Genomic DNA, 18,142 nt, shown 5'->3' on the forward strand with positions numbered 1-18,142 from the left:
GTGCCTGTGCGCGAGCCGGTCTGAAATTAAATGCGGTCTCTGGGAGCAGGCTGTTCTCAGAACTGCTTGCTCCCGGAGACCGCATTTCATTTCAGACCTGCTCGCGCACAGGCACAGGTAAGGACTTACCTGTGTCTCGCTGGACTTGTCAGTTAAGATGGCAGATCGCATGTGTTTGCGGGCGAACACTGCGAACTGGCCATCACTAATCACTAATACCTTTTACACAGGTCAATTATTGGGAATAAGCATTTTTACTCATACCTGATAATTGGTCTAATGAATGAACCAATAATATATTTTTTTTTCACTATAAATGTATAGCCTAATTTATAATGTATCAAAATGTTACAACTTCAGAATCATTACCAGTCTAGCAGCCACAAGAGTTATGTCACAATATCCAACTGAACAGAATAATTATGCATGATTGATAATTCACAGTAGCAAATTTTCACATAATTCTTTAGGGAGAGAAACTTGTTTAATCAAAGAATAAAAATATTCTTCTTGTAAATTAATTCAGCTGCAAAGGTGATAAAAAAAAAATCTGATTCAGTTTGCACATTGGATTGCACTTGACATTAACTAAAACATTATGTTGTACCTATAAAGATTTCTTTAATGTAGAAGCAATATCAGTCTTACAGATCTACAACTTCATTTAGCACATGTTCGAGTAATTCAGAAAATGTGACCTTTTTGAGTTTGTTTCACTTTTGAAATATTCTTTAAAGGGGTTGTCCGGGATTAGGGACCATTGTTTAATAGCATTGCACATACACACACTTTACATACACCCATGTCCTACCTTTTCAGCATGTTTCTAAGTACCCTTTTTACCCAAAACCTTTATGGCAGGAAGTAACTGATTTCTTTCAGTCGGTGACGTACCGGGTCCCTTGCAGAGGAGGAAAGCTTCCTCTTCCGCTGCTCCGGGAGCCCGGTGACGTCACTGACAGCCTAATTAATTATTCAAAAGTCTAGGAGGGGCAGTAACTCTCCTGGCCAAGATTGCGCTAAGCTCCGCCCCTCCAGTCCGGTGATGTCAAAGTGAAATAAAGTGCCTCCCCTAAAATGCTCCACTCCGTTCTGCCCCCATTGTCCCATATATAACAAATGCCCCCCCCATGCGTCCACTCCTTGTGGTGCAGATATTGATGGCAGCGGCTCAGGAACGGAGCCGCTGCCATCAGCAGAGAGCATTAGCTGTAACTGTAACAGCTAACATTCTGTAACAGGTGCGCGGCATCCAGATCCATGTGGTTGAGAAGGAGGGAGCTCCCTCTCTCTACCATCGCGCCCCTGCTGCTGCGATTGCAGCGGCCGATCGTTGCCATGGCAACCGGACGCCTAACAAAGGCGTCCTGGTTGCTATGGACCTAAGGCTAATCAGACCCTGAGGTCTGATTAGCCTTAGTCAGGGCTCCAGATGGCGACCAAAATGCACCACCAATGAAGAAAACTGACCTGTAATACAAATACAGGAGGCGGGTGCCGGAATCAAATAGCCGGCACCCGACCTCTGTGACAGGGAGCTGCGATCAGCTGCAGTTGAGTTAACCCTTCAGGTGTGGTACCTGAGGGGTTAACTGTCGCTGATCGCAGCTCCCTGTCACAAAGGTTGGGTGCCGGCTATTTGATTCCGGCACCGCCTCCTGTATTTGTATAAGAAACGGTGGTGGCACAGTGCGCCCCTCCCCCAGTATAAGAAACATGCCTGAATACATGCCTGAACGCCGGATCCGGCATTTTTTCCCATAGGAATGTATTAGCGCCGGATCCGGCATTCAGAATACCGGACTGCCGGATCTGTCGTTCCGGCATGCGCATGCGCAGATCGGCAAAAATGTGAAAAAATGTACAAGACGGATCCATCTGTCCGCATGACAAGCGGAGAGACGGATCCGTCCTTGCAATGCATTTGTGAGACGGATCCGCTTCCGGATCCGTCTCACAAATGCTTTCAGTCAGCGGCAGATCGGCGGATCCGGCGGGCAGTTCCGACGACGGAACTGCCCGCCGGATCACACTGCCGCAAGTGTGAAAGTAGCCTTAGGAAGATAGATTTGGCTACTAACAGTGAGTAAGCAGTTTAAAAAATTTTTTTTGATCCCGGACAACCCCTTTAACTATGAAAGTTTCACAAATGTGATTTTTGTTGTATATTAGGCCATTTTTATTTAATTTTCACTAAGGTTGACCTCCATAATACAGCGATAAAAAAATAATAAGGAAAGCATAGCTTACCAAGTGGTATAATATTACTGGGGAACAAACAATTTACATATGTAGGGATTTCTGTAATATCAGCAGCATTTGTCCCAAAAGAGATGAGTGAATCGATTCTAATGAATCACTGTGTCTCAGCAGAAGGACTTCTTTACTTGTTGGAGGCTGTCCCTGCAGGTGAAGAAGCACCCACCTGCCACTAGATTGACAGGGTCAGACATTTAGTCTACCCTCATAACTTCCTGCTTGTGCTGCTGTTCCAATTAGCAAAGCAAAAAAAGAGGCTCTGCTTTCACTTTGGAGCTGCAACTAAACGGGTACTGCTTCGTGGTAGAGCCCTTGCCCTTGCTCTGCTAATTTGAGCAGTGGTATAGGCAGTAAATTGTCAGAGATACACTAAATGTCATACCCTGTCAATCTAGCCGCAGGTGGGTTCTTCTTTACCTGCAAGGACAGCCCCTGCAGGTGAATAAGTCCTGCTAAATGAGACAAATTTATTAACTCATCTCTACTGTGGACCTTTTTATTTAGCAAGGTCTCAAAATATTGAAAGTTATCAGTATTCCAAACACACTTGCCCATATTTCTGAAAAGTGACATCATTTTTGCCAATGTCTAAGTTAAGCTCAATGGTCTCGAAATGCGTGTAGTGCCCTGGAGCAGAGATACTTTGAAGTCTGAACATTCATGGACATTTGCCCCTACTTCCCCAATGCAAAGTCATCAACTCCTTACTTTATTTCACTTTAAAGGGTTAACTTTCACTGAATTATACTGTTTAATACTGAGCAACTGCATTTTATACAGTCCTGATCAAAAGTTTAAGACCACTTGAAAAATGGCAAAAAATCATATTTAGCATGGCTGGATCTTAACAAGGTTCCAAGTAGAGCTGCAACATGCAACAAGAAGAAATGGGAGTGAGACAAAACATTTATGAGCATTTAATTTAATGAAAACAACAAATAAACTGAAACAGGCTATTTTTCAGCTGATCAAAAGTTTAGGACCACACCTCCCAAAAAAATCTAAACCCCCCAAAAACTGAAATCCAACTGCCAAACATAACTCAGTAATGAGTAGCTCCATTCACATGTCCTACCTCATGAGATGATAGTTCCTAGTGTGCAAAAGGACCTTTCATGATGTCAGGAGCACATGATCAGTCACATGAGTGGGCGGAGTCAGGCTCTGGGCTGTGCAGGAGATTGTGTGGAAATGACTGCCAGCATAACATTCGGGGCACTGGTCAAAACATCCAGGGCTCAAGCCCCGAATGTTATGACCTAACGACGCCCCTGTCAGAGAATAAAACTTTCTTCCACCTTTGAATGTCCCATGTTTGGTGCTCTCTTGCAAAGTCCAAATGAGCAGTTCTGTGGCGTTCAAGGAGACGAGGTCTTTGAAGACGTTTTTTGTTTTTGAAGCCCTTCAGTCTCAGATGCCGTCTGATGGTTATGGAGCTGCGATCAGCACCAGTAAGGGCCTTAATTTGGGTCGAGGATTGTCCAGTGTTTTGACGGACAGCCAATTGGATCCTCCGGCTCAGTGCTGATGAAATTTTTTGGGTCTTCCACTTGACTTTTTTGTTCCATAACCCTCAGCAGCGATGGCGTGCTGTGAGAGACCCTGCTTATGCAGTTCAACAACCTTTGCCATCACAACGTGTGACTACCTGACAGAAAATGACAATGAATCCACATCTTTGCACAGATTTGGCCTTTTAAAGGCATGTGGTCCTAAAATTTGGATCAGCTGAAAAACATCCTGTTTCAGTTTAATTGTTATTTTCAATTAATCGAATGCTCAAAAAATGTTTGGTCTCACTCTCATTTCTTCTTGTTGCATGTTGAAGCTCTACTTGGAACCTTGTTAAGATCCAACAATGTAAAATATGACTTTTTACTGATTTTCAAGTGGTCTTAAACTTTTGATCAGGACTGTATGTACAGTAAAGTACATCCCTCACATTTTTGTAAATATTGTATTATATCTTTTCATGGGACAAAACTGAAGATATAACACTTTGATACAATGTAAGGCCTCATGCACACGACAGTATTTTTTTGCACTCCGCAAAAAGGGGTTCCGTTGTTCCGTGATCCGTGTCCGTTTTTGTTTCCGTGTGTCTTCCCTTATTTTTGGAGGATCTCCAGACATGATAGGAAAAAAACGGACGCGGAAGCGCAGACGCGGATGACAATCTTGTGTGCCTCCATGTTTTTTCACTGACCCAATGACTTGAATGGGTCCGCGAACCGTTTTCCATGAAAAAAATAGGACAGGTCATATTTTTTTCACGGACTGAAAACACGGATCACGGACGCGGATGACAAACGGTGCATTAGCCGAGTTTTCCACGGACCCATTGAAAGTCAATGGGTCCGCAGAAAATCACGGATAAGGGGACAATGGACATGGGACACAACAACGGTTGTGTGCATGAGGCCTAAAGTAGTCAGTGTTTAGCTTGTATAACAGTGTACATTTGGTGAGTCCTCAAAATAATTAACTAAAAGGGAGAATTTGCGTAAAACATCAAAATGTAGATTAATTGCCTGAAAATTACACTTAAAATATACTTTATTGAGAAATGTATAAAAAAAATTGTTGCTACCTGCCAAAACAAGACACAGGCTAAGTATGAAAGAGTGGATCACACCGCTGTATGTATAAAGTGTAGCCTGCCTCTCCCACACTATTTAGAAACAGTGTATGCGGCTGGAGATATATAGTTTTCTGTTTTAACACTCCAAGTAGCATACACCAATATGAACTATGCTGCCACTATTAGATACACACTGTTACATATTATCATGTAATGGCTAATTAGGCACACTATTCTTTTAGGTGCGTCACAGCAGCAATAGCCATAATAGCAGTAATAGTGTGAACTGAAAAACTTGTAGTCAAGTGCTTTATCTCTCATGCACTTTTATCTTGTCAGCCCCCCCAGTCCAGCACAGTCTCAGATCACTGATATTGTTATGTACGTGATCCCCTGCCTATAATTGCATCCCCAGCCATTAATGACTAAACTGCTGGCAACAAAAGTGAGTACACCCCTAAGTGAAAATGGCTAAATTGTGTCAAATTAGCAATTTGTCCTCCCCTGTGTCATGTGACCTGTTAGTATTTCAAGGTCTCAGATGTGAATGGGGAGCAGGTGTGTTAAATTTGGTGTTATCGCTCACACTTTCTCATATTGGTCACTGAATGTTCAACATGGTCACTAATGGATCTAATAAAAAATAATTGTTGCTCTACATAAAGGATGCTTAGGTTATAAGAAGATTGCCAACACCCTGAAACTGAGCTGCGGCATAGTGGCCAAGACCATACAGTGGTTTAATAAGACAGGTTTCACTCAGAACAGGTCTCACCATGGTCGACCAAAGAAGATGAGTGCACGTGCTCAGCGTTATCTTTTCAAAACAGACTTATGACTACTGCCAGCATTGCTGGAGATATTAAAGGGGTGTGGAATCAGCCTGTCAGTGCTCAGACCATAGGCCGCACACTGCATCAAATTGGTCTGCATAGCTCTCATACCAGAAGGAATATGATGCACAAGAAAGCCCCCAAAAGGTTTGCTGAAAACAGGCAGACTAAGGACTTGAATTAATGGGATCATGTCCTGTGGTCTGATGAGACCAAGATAAACTTATTTGGTTCAGATGGCGTCAATCGTGTGTGGAAGCAACCAGGTGAGGAGTACAAAGACAAGTTAATATTTTTTCTCCAATGTATTCACTGAGGAAAATAAACTGTCAGATGAAATGCTGAATGTAAAAATAAATTCCCCATTAAAAGTGTCCTGTCTGACCCAGGAAGAAGTACAACAGCAACTTAAAAAGATTTAAATAGATAAATCGCCAGGACCGGATGGCATACACCCCCGTATCCTAAGGGAATTAAGTAATGTCATAGCCAGACTCTTATTTCTGATATTAACAGACTCTATACTGACAGGGAATGTCCTACAGGATTGGCGCATAGCAAATGTGGTGCCAATATTCAAAAAGGGTCCAAAAACAGAGCCTGGAAACTATAGGCCGGTAAGTTTAACATCTGTTGTGGGTAAACTGTTTGAAGGTTTTCTGAGAGATGCTATCTTATAGCATCTCAACGGAAATAAGCAAGTAACGCCATATCAGCATGCCTTCATAAGGGATCGGTCATGCCAAACTAATTTAATCAGCTTCTATGAGGAGGTAAGTTCTAGATATGATAGCGGCAAATCAATGGATGTCGTATATCTGGACTTCTCCAAGGCATTTGACACTGTACCACATAAAAGGTTTATAAAAAGAGAATGCTTGGACTGGGAGAAAATGTCTGTGTGTGGGTAAGTAACTGGCTGAGTGGTGGTTATTAACGGTACACACTCAAATTGGGTCACTGTCACTAGTGAGGTACCTCAGGGGTCAGTATTGGGCCCTATTCTCTTCAATATATTTATTATTGATGTTGTAGAAGGCTTGCATAGTAAAATATAAATTTTCGCAGATGACACTAAACTGTGTAAAGTAATTAACACTGAAGAGGACAGTATACTACAGAGGGATCTGGATAGATTGGAGGCTTAGGCATAGAAGTGTCAGATGAGGTTTAACACTGACAAATGTAAAGTTATGCACATGGGAAGGAATAATGCAAGTCACCTGTACATACTAAATGGTAAAACACTGACAGGAAAAAGGATCTAGGAATTTTAATAAACAGAAAACTAAGCTGCAAAAAGCAGTGTCAGGCAGCTGCTGCCAAGGCCAATAAGATAATGGGTTGCATCAAAAGGGGCATAGATGCCTGTGATAAGAACATAGTCCTACCACTTTACAAATCATGAGTCATACCACACATGGAGTACTGTGTACAGTTCTGGGCTCCTGTGAACAAGGCAGACATAGCAGAGCTGGAGAGGGTCCAGAGGAGGGAAACTAAAGTAATAACTGGAATGGGGCATCTACAGTACTCTGAAAGATTATCAAAATTAGGGTTATTCACTTTAGAAAAAAAGACTATGTATAAATATATTAGGGGTCAGTACAGAGATCTATTACATCATCTATTTATCCCCAGGACTGTGACTGTGATGAGGGGACATCCTCTTCATCTGGAAGAAGGAAGGTGTGTACATAAACATAGAAAAAGGATTCTTTACGGTAAGAGCAGTGAGACTATGGAACTCTCTGCCTGAGGATGTGGTGATGGTGAGTACAATAAAGGAATTCAAGAGGGGCCTGGATGTATTTCTGGAGTTTAATAATATTACAGTCTATAGCTACTAGAGAGGGGTCGTTGATCTAGGGAGTTATTCTGATTGCCTGATTGGAGTTGGAAAGGAATTTTTTATTCCCCTAAAGTGGGGAAAATTGGCTTCTACCTCACAGTTTTTTTTTTTTGCCTTCATCTGGATCAACTTGCAGGATGACAGGCCGAACTGGATGGACAAATGTCTTTTTTCGGCCTTATGTACTGTGTTACTATGTTACTAAGTGTTTGTTGCTTACAGTCAGGCATTTTGGTGAGAGTGTAATGGTGTGGGGCTTCATGAGTGCTCTTGGCTGTGGGGAGCTACAATTCATTGAGGGAACTATTAATGTCAACTTGTAATGTGACATACTGAAGAAGAGCATGATCCTCTCCCTTCATAAACTGGGCTGAAGGGCAGTATTCAAGCATGATAACAACCCCCAAAACACCTCCAAGATGATCACTGCCTAATGAAACTGAGGGTAAAGGTGCTGGACTGGCCAAGCATGTCTCCAGACCTAAACCCTATTGATCATCTGTGGGGCATGCTCAAATGGATGGTGGAGGAGTGCAAGGTTTCGCTCTGTGATGTCATCATGGAGTAATGGAAGAGGATTCCAGTGGCAATCTGTGAAGCTCAAGCTCGTGCCTGTTCCGCTTCACACTTGTCCCGCACCTGCACACTGCTGTGCCCATTATGGGCAGAGGAACAGGTAGTTGGGCTGTGCATGCGCCGGTATTTAGTGCACAATCCAGCGGGTGGAAGTCACCAGCAGCACCAGAGGACTGTAGTGAAGCAAGAGAAGCGTGGAACTGAACAAGTCTGAGATCTGGGAGGCAGAGAAGGAGGTAATAATAGGAAATAGGGGAGGGCCAGAGGATTGAAAGAGGTGTGCTTTTCTAGGCACATCGCCTAGGGGCCTGGGAACTTGCGGCAGTAACGCCGGCCCTGGGCACTTGCCGAACCACATTAGCATAAGTTTAAAAAGCCAATTTTTCGCATCCCATATCAGTTCCATTCATATATGTTGGGGAAAGTGTATGGAAACAACATCAGAATCCGTTTGGGCTAAACGCTATACTTATTAAGCCATACCATTTACACATGTATCAATGGGGAAAAATGGGTGGCAGGGCAACCTGGTATTATTTTAAGCCAACAAAGGTGTTCACTCTAGTGATGACTCTGGAATATAAAAAAAATCTCATTTTATTCAATATAAATCACATGATCATTACAGGTAATGCTCAAAAGGGACAGGACATGGAGACTGGGCCACAAAGGGCTACACAATGTGGAGAATCACAATGGGGGATGACGTGACCATAAACAGCAGGGAACAACAATTAAACAGAGGCCATGAACAAAGGTGTAGTTGCGGGTGCAAGTGCTGATCCCTAGTATTGAACAACTACCTGACTCATGTTCACAGCATCTGACCATAGGATGCTGTAAGGTGTCAATGGACGATGCAATACTACTAATAAAGATGGCATATAACAATGAACTGGAAGCCTCTCGTCCCACCCTGATCCAGCTACCAAGTTACCTACCCATGTTGCTGCTGTGGAATGGTGACACGATTCCCCCACTGCTTCAGAAGGTATCAACACCCTAAGAAAAACTTGGGCATATAAAGGCTAAAGAGGAGGGATTAATTATCACTCACCATGATCATCTGTACTGGGGGGGGGGGGTGTTCCGGCGCGAACCGCTCATGTTGCAAGACTGCCTCCTTAAGCCCTCCCGGGTCATCAAATTGCGACCTGATTCCAGCACTTCCGGGTGGCAGTCATACAGAGCATACTCCAGCCGCGTCATCCCCCAATCACATGATCGCTAACCGGTCACATGTCCTGATATCATGGACATGTGACCATCTCCCAGGTCCTTCAACCATAGCTAAAAGTACTCCAAGGTCCTGAATGCAACTATTATAAACAACTACCAATCATTGAGCTAAAGCTATCTGGACATGAGCCTCACTCACTTGAGGTTGGGATGGATCTGACCCACCACTGGCGGTTGCGGCGCGGCTGATTCACAATTTTCCCTGGCATCAGTAGCACTGCAGCCAGCTATTGGGGGTTGGATCCGCTCACTATGTACAAACCGGATTCCCAAAAAGTTGGGACACTATACAACTCGTGAATAAAAACTGAATGCAATGATGTGGAGGTGCCAACTTGTAATATTTTATTCAGAATAGAACATAAATCACGGAACAAAAGTTTAAACTGAGAAAATTTACCATTTTAAGGGAAAAATATGTTGAATCAGAATTTCGTGGTGTCAACAAATCCCCAAAAAGTTGGGACAAGGCCATTTTCACCACTGTGGGGCATCTCCCCTTCTTCTTACAACACTCAACAGACGTCTGGGGACCGAGGAGACCAGTTTCTCAAGTTTAGAAATAGGAATGCTCTCCCATTCTTGTCTAATACAGGCCTCTAACTGTTTCATCGTCTTGGGCCTTCTTTGTTGCACCTTCCTCTTTATGATGCGCCAAATGTTCTCTATAGGTGAAAGATCTGGACTGCAGACTGGCCATTTCAGTACCCGGATCCTTCTCCTACGCAGCCATGATGTTGTGATTGATGCAGAATGTGGTCTGGCATTATCTTGTTGAAAAATGCAGGGTCTTCCCTGAAAGAGATGACGTCTGGATGGAAGCATATGTTGTTCTAGAACCTGAATATATTTTTCTGCATTGATGGTGCCTTTCCAGACATGCAAGCTGCCCATGCCACACGCACTCATGCAACCCCATACCATCAGAGATGCAGGCTTCTGAACTGAGCGTTGATAACAACTTGGGTTGTCCTTGTCCTCTTTGGTCCGGATGACATGGCGTCCCAGATTTCCAAAAAGAACTTCGAATCGTGACTCGTCTGACCACAGAACAGTCTTCCATTTTGCCACACTCCATTTTAAATTATCCCTGGCCCCGTGAAAACGCCTGAGCTTGTGGATCTTGCTTAGAAATGGCTTCTTCTTTGCACTTAGAGTTTCAGCTGGCAACGGCAGATGGCACGGTGGATTGTGTTCACTGACAATGGTTTCTGGAAGTATTCCTGAGCCCATTCTGTGATTTCCTTTACAGTAGCATTCCTGTTTGTGGTGCAGTGTCGTTTAAGGGCCCGGAGATCACGGGCATCCAGTATGGTTTTACGGCCTTGACCCTTACGCACAGAGATTGTTCCAGATTCTCTGAATCTTCGGATGATGTTATGCACAGTTGATGATGATAGATGCAAAGTCTTTGCAATTTTTAGCTGGGTAACACCTTTCTGATATTGCTCCACTATCTTTCTGCACAACATTGCGGGAATTGGTGATCCTCTACCCATCTTGGCTTCTGAGAGACACTGCCACTCTGAGAAGCTCTTTTTATACCCAATCATGTTGCCAATTGACCTAATTAGTGTTAATTGGTCTTCCAGCTCTTCATTATGCTCAAATTTACTTTTTCCAGCCTCTTGTTGCTACTTGTCCCAACTTTTTGGGGATTTGTTGACACCGTGAAAATTTGAATCAACGTATTTTTCCTTTAAAATGATACATTTACTCGGATTAAACGTTTGATCTGTCATCTACGTTCTATTACAAATAAAATATTGACATTTGCCATCTCCACATCATTGCATTCAGTTTTTATTCACAATTTGTTTAGTGTCCCAACTTTTTTGGAATCTGGTTTGTAATAAATTTTTTCATATTTTGGCAATAATTATTGACATTAAATGTCACTGTGATCATATAAGCTATTTGAGCACACATGCACTTTATTCTTCTGCACGGAGGTTTTGGTTAAATGTAAAGATCATGTATCCATTTAGTGATTTCGATTTTTGCCTTCCCGGTATGAATAGATGAGAGGATGGTTTCCCCCCCCCCTACCCCCTCCCCTTTCCTTCTCTCTACAACTTAATCATGGTAATTTAAATATATATTCTACTATGAAATGATCTTGAGATTATATTTGTATTTCATAAATTTACCTATGAGCTGAAATGAAGATAATCGAGAGGTATGCTGAGTCATGGATAGCTAGCTTTAGCTCAATGATTGGTAGTTGTTTATAATAGTTGCATTCAGGACCTGGGAGTACTTTTAGCTATGGTTGAAGGACCTGGGAGATGGTCACATGTCCATGATGTCAGGACCATGTGACCGGTTAGCGATCATGTGATTGGGGGATGACTCCGCTGGAGTATGCTCTGTATGACTGCCACCCGGAAGTGCTGGAATAAGGTCGCAATTTGATGACCTGGGAGCGCTGAAGGAGGCAGTCTTGCAACATGAGCGGTTCGCGCCGGAACACCCCCCCAGTACAGATGATCATGGTGAGTGATAATTAATCCCTCCTCTTTAGCCTTTATATGCCCAAGTTTGTCTTAGGGTGTTGATACCTCCTGAAGCAGTGGGGGAATCGTGTCACCATTCCACAGCAGCAACATGGGTAGGTAACTTGGTAGCTGGATCAGGGTGGGACGAGAGGTTTCCAGTTCATTGTTATATGCCATCTTTATTAGTAGTATTGCATCGTCCATTGACACCTTACAGCATCCTATGGTCAGATGCTGTGAACATGAGTCAGGTAGTTGTTCAATACTAGGGATCAGCACTTGCACCCGCAACTACACCTTTGTTCACGGCCTCTGTTTAATTGTTGTTCCCTGCTGTTTATGGTCACATCATCCCCCATTGTGATTCTCCACATTGTATAGCTCTTTGTGGCCCAGTCTCCATGTCCTGTCCCTTTTGAGCATTACCTGTAATGATCATGTGATTTATATTGAATAAAATGAGATTTTTTTACCTTGCATAAATCCTTGCTCTTTTTTTGTACAAGTTGCAGTAGGTTGGGGAGTGAGGTTCTGTTTTTGGGTTATTGTAGGCTTTAATTTGGTCTAAATGTAAGACAGCTAGGAAGCTGGCTTATATTTAGACTGGTGCTGGATGCACCAAAGTTATGTAAAGGCCAGCTATAGGGGTTATTAAGAGCGGCATCTAAAATGCCGTTCTTAATAAATGACCCCCTATGTGTACATATTGTACTGTATATTTACACGTCTTAGCAAAAAATCACCATCAAAACTTAGTACTTACTTTTTGGAGATGAAAAATGTTACAATATTTAGTATTCCTTTGTAAATTCACAATTTCTATGTGCTGACAGAACTCTCAATAATAATTTATCATTGTTAGCCCTAAAGTCTACAGATAATTTCACTGACATCTGCTGAAAAATGTAAGGGTGACCCAATTACTAACCTACTCTACCTTGGAATCAGATATCCCACTGTATGCCACTTCAGAAGATTATTTATCTTCTGAGCCAATGTGGAAGTTTATTTATGGCTTCATCTTTTATAGGTTTTATAAGGGCAATCCTCAAGTTGAAACTAAACATTTACAATGCAGGACTGGTGTATGTTACAATAGGTGAATATTATATTCAGTAATAACTGCTGCTGACTAGGGATGAGCGAACCCGAACTGTATAGCAAAACATTTTCGTAAAAGTCCGGGTTCGGGTTCGGTGCTTTCTTGGCGCTTTTTGAAAGGCTGCAAAGCAGCCAATCAACAAGCGTCATACTACTTGCCCCAAGAGGCCATCACAGCCATGCCTACTATTGACATGGCTGTGATTGGCCAGTGCAGCATATGACACAGCCTCTATTTAAGCTGGAGTCACGTAGCGCCGCACGTCACTCTGCTCTGATCAGTGTAGGGAGAGAATGCAGCTGCTGTTAGGGCGAGATAAGGCAGAGATTTACTCAGCAAAAACACTTAATGAAGTGATCGCTCTACAGCTGTGAATCATTCAACTTCTGCTCGTTAATTGCTCACTGTTTTTAGGCTGCCCAGAGCGTTTTTCTGTCACTTTTTTCTGGGGTGATCGGCGGCCATTTTGTGTCTTGTGGTGCGCCAGCACAAGCTGCCACCAAGTCCATTGAACCCTCAATGGTGTGGTTGTTTTTTGGCTAAAGCCTACATCAGGGTGAAGCTGTCACACCAAGTGCATTTAACCAGCAATAGTCTGTTTATTTTTTGGACCATATACTACATCAGGGGCAAGCTGCGCCTGTCACCAAGTGCATTTAACCCTCAATGGTGTGGTTGTTTTTTTTTTGTTTTTTTTTTGCTATATCCTACATCAGGGGCTTGGCTGTGCTTATTGTCACCCCTTGAAACTCAGGATAGAATTTTCTATATTTTATTGAGGGGTGAAATTCACTTTTCAAAAATAGCAATCCCCTAAATCTGGTGTTCAAGCTGTGGCTAGCCAAGTGTAATACTGTCTGCTGTCTGGCAAATTATATATTTTTTTCTGGGGTGAAATACAATTGCCAAAAAGCAATATCCTAAATCTGGTGTTTCAGCTGTGGCTAGCCAATTGTAATACTGTCTGCTGTCTGGCAAAGGATATATATTTTTCTGGGGTGAAATTCAATTGCCAAAATAGCAAAACCCTAAATCTGGTGTTCCAGCTGTGGCTGGACAAGTTTTTTAGTGTCCGTCAAAGCATAGTTTTTGTTCTGGTTGAAATTCAATTCCCAAAATAGCAATACCCTAAATCAGTGGTTTCTGCTGTTGCAGGCCAAGTTTAAATCTGTCCGTAAAAAGGTATATTACACTCAGTGTGCATCTCCAATTGTATTTTTGTTCTGTAAAAGGGTATATTACACAAACTGTTAAATTGCAATTGCTGAAAGCATAAGCCTTTAAATTTGCACGCGCTATTGTGCATCTCACATAGTGTATTTCTGTCCGTAAAAGGGTATATTACATTCAAGGTGCAAATTCAAGTGCTGATAGGGTCCTCAATAACTTCACACGCTACCGTGCATCTCCAAGTCTAATTCTATCCCTAAAAGGATACCTTTCATCCAGGGCCTAAATACTAGGCCTACAATTTATATTTCCCTAAATCTGTGGTTACTGCTGTCCCTGTATTAGTGTAATAGGGTACTTAAATAGATAGCCAGATAGTGTTAGGTGCCTGTAAAAAAAAGACCTGAATTAGAATTTAATACATTGTGCCAAATAATTATATTATTATTGTGGTGAACGGTAACAATGAGGAAAACATCTAGTAAGGGACGCGGATGCGGACATGGTCGTGGTGGTGTTAGTGGACCCTCTGGTGCTGGGAGAGGACGTGGCCGTTCTGCCACAGCCACACGTCCTAGTGAACCAACTGCCTCAGGTCCCAGTAGCCGCCAGAATTCACAGCAATATTTGGTGGGGCCCAATGCCGTTCTAAGGATGGTAAGGCCTGAGCAGGTACAGGCATTAGTCAATTGGGTGGCCGACAGTGGATCCAGCAGGTTCACATTATCTCCCACCCAGTCTTCTGCAGAAAGCGCACAGATGGCGCCTGACAACCAAGCCCATAAGTCTGTCACATCACCCCCATGCATATCCGGGAAACTGTTTGAGCCTCAAGTTATGCAGCAGTCTCTTATGCTGTTTGAAGACTCTGCTGGCAGGGTTTCCCAAGGGCATCCACCTAGCCCTTCCCCAGCGGTGGAAGACATAGAATGCACTGACGCACAACCTCTTGTGTTTCCTGATGATGACATGGGAATACCACCTCAGCACATCTATGATGATGACGAAACACAGGTACCAACTTCTGCGTCTTTCTGCAGTCTGCAGACTGAACAGGAGGTCAGGGAGGAAGACTGGGTGGAAGACGATGCAGGGGACAATAAGGTCATAGACCCCACATGGAATGAAGGTCGTGCAACTGACTTTCAGAGTTCAGAGGAAGAGGCAGTAGTGATACCGAGCCAACAGTATAGAAAAAGAGGGAGCAGGGGGCAAAAGCAGAACACCCACCGCCAAGAGAGTTCGCCTGCTACTGGCCACCGCCACCTGGGACCGAGCACCCCAAAGGCAGCTTCGAGGAGTTCCCTGGCGTGGCAGTTCTTCAAACAATGTGCTGACGACAAGACCCGAGTGGTTTGCACGCTGTGCCATCAGAGCCTGAAGCGAGGCATTAACGTTCTGAACCTTAGCACAACCTGCATGACCATTCCTTAAAACAAGGAACTCACTCAGGCTCCCCCTGCTACCTCTTCTGCTGCTGCCTCGGCCTCTTCCTCCCCCTCAGGAGGAACGTTGGCACCTGCCGCCCAACAAAGAGAGGATGTACCACCAACACCACCACCTCCGTCACCAAGCATCTCCACCATGTCACACGGCAGCGTTCAGCTCTCCATCTCGCAAACATTTAAGAGAAAGCGTAAATTCCCACCTAGCCACCCTCGATCCCTGGCCCTGAATGCCAGCGTTTCTAAACTACTGGCCTATGAAATGCTGTCATTCAGGCTGGTGGACACAGACAGCTTCAAACAGCTCATATCGCTTGCTTCCCCACAGTATGTTGTTCCCAGCCGCCACTACTTCTCCAAGAGAGCCGTGCCCTCCCTGCACAACCAAGTATCCGATAAAATCAAGTGTGCACTGAGCAACGCCATCTGTGGCAAGGTCCACCTAACCACAGATACATGGACCAGTAAGCACTCCAGAAAACGCTATATCTCCCTAACTGCACACTGGATAAATGTAGTGGCGGCAGGGCCCCAGGCGGAGACCTGTTTGGCGCACGTCCTTCCGCTGCCAAGGATCGCAGGGCAACATTCTTTGCCTCCTGTAGCCTCCTCCTCCTACTCGGCTTCCTCCTCCTCTTCTTCCACATGCTCATCCAGTCAGCCACACACCTTCACCACCAACTTCAGCACAGCCCGGGGTAAACGTCAGCAGGCCATTCTGAAACTCATTTGTTTGGGGGACAGGCCCCACACCGCACAGGAGTTGTGGCGGGGTATAGAACAACAGACCGACGAGTGGTTGCTGCCGGTGAGCCTCAAGCCCAGCCTGGTGCTGTGCGATAATGGGCGAAATCTCATTGCAGCTCTGGGCCTAGCCGGTTTGACGCACATCCCTTGCCTGGCGCATGTGCTGAATTTGGTGGTGCAGAAGTTCATTCACAACTACCCCGACATGTCAGAGCTGCTGCATAAAGTGCGGGACATCTGTGAGCGCTTCCTGGGTTCACATCCTGCCGCTGCTCGCCTGTCTGTGGTACAACGTAACTTCAGCCTTCCCGCTCACCGCCTCATATGCGACGTGCCCACCAGGTGGAACTCCACCTTGCACATGCTGGACAGACTGTGCGAGCAGCAGCAGGCCATAGTGGAGTTTCAGCTGCAGCACGCACGGGTCAGTCGCACTGCGGAACAGCACCACTTCACCACAAATGACTGGGCCTTCATGCGAGACCTGTGTGCCCTGTTGCGCTGTTTCGAGTACTCCACCAACATGGCCAGTGGCGATGATGCCGTTATCAGCGTTACAATACCACTTCTATGTCTCCTTGAGAAAACACTTAGGGCGATGATGGAAGAGGAGGTGGCCCAGGAGGAGGAGGAGGAGGAAGAGGGGTCATTTTTAGCACTTTCAGGCCAGTCTCTTAGAAGTGACTCAGAGGGAAGTTTTTTGCAAAAGCAGAGGCCAGGTACAAATGTGGCCAGCCAGGGCCCACTACTGGAGGACGAGTAGGACGAGGATGAGGAGGAGGTGGAGGAGGATGAGGATGAAGCATGTTCACAGCGGGGTGGCACCCAACGCAGCTCGGCCCCATCACTGGTGCGTGGCTGGGGGGAAACGGAGGACGATGACGATATGCCTCCCACAGAGGACAGCTTGTCCTTACCTCTAGGCAGCCTGGCACACATGAGCGACTACATGCTGCAGTGCCTGCGCAACGACAGCAGAGTTGCCCACATTTTAACGTGTGCGGACTACTGGGTTGCCACCCTGCTGGATCCCCGGTACAAAGACAATGTGCCCACCTTACTTCCTGCACTGGAGCGTGATAGAAAGATGCGCGAGTACAATGAACCAGGCATGGATCCCACAGGACCTGTCCATCCCTTGTGCAGATTAGACATTTATAACTACCTCCCCTTAACAATATATTCTTGTCCTCCGTCTGGGTGCCAGGGGCCTAAATATCGTAAACTGGCCTGTTCCAGTGGTGGGTGACATGAAGCCTGATTCTCTGCTATGGGACCTCTCTCCTCTGTCTGGGTTCTGGGGCCTAAATAACTCACAGTGGCCTGTTCCAGTGGTGGGTGATGTGAAGCCTGATTCTCTGCTATGGGACCTCTCTCCTCTGTCTGGGTGCCGGGGCCTTAATATCTCACAGTGGCCTGTTCCAGTGGTGGGTGACATGAAGCCTGATTCTCTGCTATGGAACCTTTCTCCTCTGTCTGGGTGCCGGGGCCTAAATATCTCACAGTGGCCTGTTCTAGTTGTGGGTGACATGAAGCCTGATTCTCTGCTATGACATGAAGCCTGATTCTCTTCTATGGGACCTCTCTCCTCTGTCTGGGTGCCGGGGCCTAAATATCTCACAGTGGCCTGTTCCAGTGGTGGGTGACATGAAGCCTGATTCTCTGCTATGGGACCTCTCTCCTCTGTCTGGGTGCCGGGGCCTAAATATCTGACAGTCGCCTGTTCCAGTCGTGGGTGACATGAAGCCTGATTCTCTGCTAATGGGACCTCTCTCCTCTCTCTGGGTGCTGGGCCTAAATATCTCACAGTGGCTTGTTCCAGTGGTGGGTGACATGAAGC

Source organism: Bufo gargarizans, chromosome 2 (assembly GCF_014858855.1).
Source record: "Bufo gargarizans isolate SCDJY-AF-19 chromosome 2, ASM1485885v1, whole genome shotgun sequence".
Lineage (NCBI taxonomy): Eukaryota > Metazoa > Chordata > Amphibia > Anura > Bufonidae > Bufo > Bufo gargarizans.